This window comes from Poecilia formosa, unplaced genomic scaffold (assembly GCF_000485575.1).
Source record: "Poecilia formosa unplaced genomic scaffold, Poecilia_formosa-5.1.2 Scaffold168, whole genome shotgun sequence".
Lineage (NCBI taxonomy): Eukaryota > Metazoa > Chordata > Actinopteri > Cyprinodontiformes > Poeciliidae > Poecilia > Poecilia formosa.
Window position 1 is genome coordinate 1412887 of NW_006800107.1, and position 3742 is coordinate 1416628.

Genomic DNA, 3742 nt, shown 5'->3' on the forward strand with positions numbered 1-3742 from the left:
GGGAAAAAAGACTTTTTAAATCAGATATTTTAAACAATTTTCCCTCTACCAAATTTTACAATTGACTTTACACTTCTTACTTTGTAAAAATGAGAACAAATACAGTAAATATTTATCCTAACTGGTTGTTTTATAAAGAAAATTAGACTTTTTAATCGGAGATGAGTCGTAATTTAGACAATAAACTGTCAGAGTTGAATGAATTCAGGTGATTTAATCATCAGGTTCTCAAATTAGCCTCCAATGGCAGAAAGAAACTGTTCAGAGTCAATCTTATATCAGTAAAGTCTCCAAATCCCTCCTCCCTCATCTCCAACAGGAACATCTAAAGCAGAGGCAGAAGCTGATGTATTACCAAGGAAGTGTTGTAGTCTTCCAGGTAAGTTTCTTTAGCTTTCAGTCTAGTTGTATTTGGAGGCTGATGTGATCAGGACTGAAAATGAAACACTGGAGATTGAAGGCAAGTGATGTTCTGGAGAACATGAGCGTCTGTACCAACTTTTTAGGCACACCTTGCCAGTACAAGACGAGATTATTACTAAACTAATTTTTATAGTATCAGAAACATTCCTCTTTGAATGTTCCTCAGAGATTTGCATGGAAATCCCAACAGATCAGGAGTTTCTGCCTGTCACCGTACAGAGTCACCTAGATTTCCCGTCTTCATTCTGATACCCTCTTTCAGCTTCAGGAAGTTGTCCTCACCACATCCTCATGCCTCAGCACACTGCATGTTGATTTGCTATTTGTATTAGCATGCAGTTCAGCAGGTGTACCACATAAAGTGGTTGAGTGAAAACAAGTCATGTGGGCAAAAGACTTTACCTGCTGTTTTCAGACTCTATTCACACAAAATGAGATGCACTTTGTAAGCATCAAGGAAAGATATTTTATAACACAGGGGTGGCCAAGTATGAGAGGTACTTTCATACTTCCATACAATAGACTACATTCATGCAGTAGGCAAATGCCTCCCAAATCCAATTATTTTTGACCAAAATCAGATTTTTCATGACATTGATTCATGTTACTTCCACATGTTGAACTTAATTGGATGTATCTGATAGTTTTCAAAGCATCCGCGGTTTGAACGGTTGTGTCACATTTCATCTGACCTTCATGTCATTGACATGAAGCACACATCATACTTCTGCACCATAAGAAGCCAGATCTGGACATAAACAAGGGCTGAAAATTATAATTATGAAAAGTCTGTGTCAGTGAAGAGCATCACATCACAGTTTACTTCTAACCTACATTTCCTCTGAACAGAATTCATGTTTGTTGTGTTTCAGCCATTAGACGCTTGTGAACTGATGCTGGACCCAAACACGGCTCACACCAAGCTCAAACTGTCTGATGACCTGAAAGAGGATCAGCCGCACCACAACCATCCAGACTGATTCAGTCACTGCTGTCACCTGGGTCTGACTGGGCGCTGCTACTGGGAGGTTTACTGGGAGGGGATGGTTCACTTACAAAAGGATCCAAAGGAAAGGAAACAGCATCTACAGCAAACTGGGAGGGAAAAAAACAGTCATGGAGTCTGAACTGCGGCTATAGTGGCTCCAGTCTCAGGTCCTTCCTCCTTTTCCTCTTCATCTCTCTTCTTGTCATCCTTGGTCTCTCATGAAGTTGCAGTCTATCTGGACAGTCCTGCAGGAATCGTCTCCTTCCACAGCGTCTTGTCTGACAAACTGACTCATATTCACACCATAAAGCCACATTCCTGGAGCTCCTCTGTCCTGCTTTAGAAAATGTGAGTCCTCTGTGTCCTTATGTTCTCTGTTGATGAGCATTTCACTGCATTGGAGAAGTATTCATAGACCTTTGAGGTTTTTCACATTTTGCCATTTTGGAACTAAACTTTAGTGCTGGGAGGACTGTATGTCATGCACCAACACAAAGTGGTGCATAATGGTGAAATGAAAGAAAATTAACCATCCAAATCCGTTATGTAAACAAGAAAACAAAAACAAAAACAAAAAAAACTGAAAAGGGTGGCATGCAGTTATATTCCCCCTCCAGAGTAGCAGTTTCACTGCAGTTCCAGCTGTGAGTATTTTGGGGTTACATCTAAAAACTGACATTTTTTCCTTTCCCCTTTTTGCAAATTAGAGAATTCAGAAAAGACCCTAAATCCATGAGCTCGGCACATTTTTCAGATTTTTATTTGTAGATAAAACATGTTAAATTTACTTCTACTTCATAATTATGCAGTACTTTGATTTGGTCTACTATATAAAATCCAATTAAAATCCCTTGAAGTTTGTGGATATAGTGGGACAGTTGTCAGGAATTGAGCTTTTAATGAATAACTACAGTATAACTATCATGTGCAAAGCATAAGCTTACATGGTTTTAGTTGCTCTGGTATGAAATGTAAAATTGAAGACACAGCAAGCTGATCAAGATGCTAAAAGCTTAATATGTTCAGATTTTTGTTTTTCTGAAATGTTCCCTTTAATTTTATTTTCAAACCGTAAACTATTTTGCACCTCTGCTGGACAAATTGTACAACTACATCATCTGAGACATTAAATGTAGTTCTAATCAAATATTACATAAATAAAAAATAGAAACATTTTAACTGTGTCTTTGTGACATTATTTCTGTTGTTTATGTGTGTAACTGCTGTAAGCTGAGCTTAAAATAGATTATGATGAAATCAAACACAATGTGGACGTCAGGTTTGAAATATAAAAACTTTAGNTACCTCGTTATGTGCGAGAGGTGAAGGAGCGTGAGGCGCGCTGAACTGTATGGGAAAACATAATCGGTGTTTTCCCCCTCCAGACGGGGTTTTGGCGCCCCCTCTGGTGCTGCGCCCCTATGCGTTGCATACGCTGCATACCCACTTTTTGCGCCTCTGGGCAGGAGGAAACTGTTAAGATTATACTGCTGTCAGCAGTCAGTAAAGCAGTGTTTAAATTAGCTAACCAACCATCGCTGGGCGAGGCCAGCTATACGGGGGCAAGAGGGGACAATGGCCCCTCAAACGAGTGTTTTGCCCTCTCAAATCAGACTTCTCACAAATAATTAACATGTCACTGAAGTTCTCTGTGTCTGCAGCCAGTACAGCTCAAACTCTAACCCCTTTACCGCTAGTAAACAGCCAATCAGCATTCAGCATGCAAATGAGCCTACAAGTAGCCTTGAAACGTAAACGTCACTGGATCAAGATCCCTGTAGAGGGGAACAGCTGCTGGCCACCATTGGCTTTATCTGTCAAGTTGTCTAAATCGTAAGTGTACGCTTATATAGAAAAGAAAAAGGAACGCAATGCTTTGCTAACTCTACAACAACTAGAAAACAAGGCCATCACATTTCACAGGTCAGTAAAAGGTTTTAAAAAACAAAACAAAAAAAATACCGAGGGAGAGGGAAGCAAGACAGTTATCTTAGCTTGACTTTAGCAACATCAACAGTAGATGCTGAGCTGCTGGGTTTGTTTCGTTTCAGTTAAAATAAGGCGACTCACACTAACTGACCTGTAGATCACCTGTAGAACAGGTGACTAGCTAGTCAGGTAGTAGCAAAATAAACAACAAGCCTAATAACATAAAACTGTAACGGTCTGAATGGTCTATTTCTGGGGAACTGTTTGCGTGTTTTTGGTGTTGAATCCTGAAAGTACATTATGTCCTCTTTTTAGTTTCCTTTTCAGTTTCCCGCACTGCTGCCGCCGTAGTTTCTGTTCAATAAACGACTAAAACTGGACTAAATGTCTTGTTTGTTCGTA

The 3742-nt window shown here is 39.7% G+C and overlaps 1 protein-coding gene across 2 annotated transcripts in view; it reads left to right on the plus strand.

Annotated features, from left to right (window-relative positions):
• Positions 1–3213: 3213 nt before the first annotated feature.
• LOC103146807 (protein NLRC3-like) overlaps positions 3214–3742 on the plus strand; it is an 8794-nt gene continuing 8265 nt past the window's right edge. Inside the window, exon 1 of one of the 2 annotated variants that reach the window (XM_007564855.2) lies at positions 3214–3334. The gene's annotated coding sequence lies outside the window, so the exon portion shown is untranslated. The remainder of the gene's footprint in view (positions 3335–3742) is intronic. The other variant, XM_016677877.1, reaches the window with a different exon arrangement.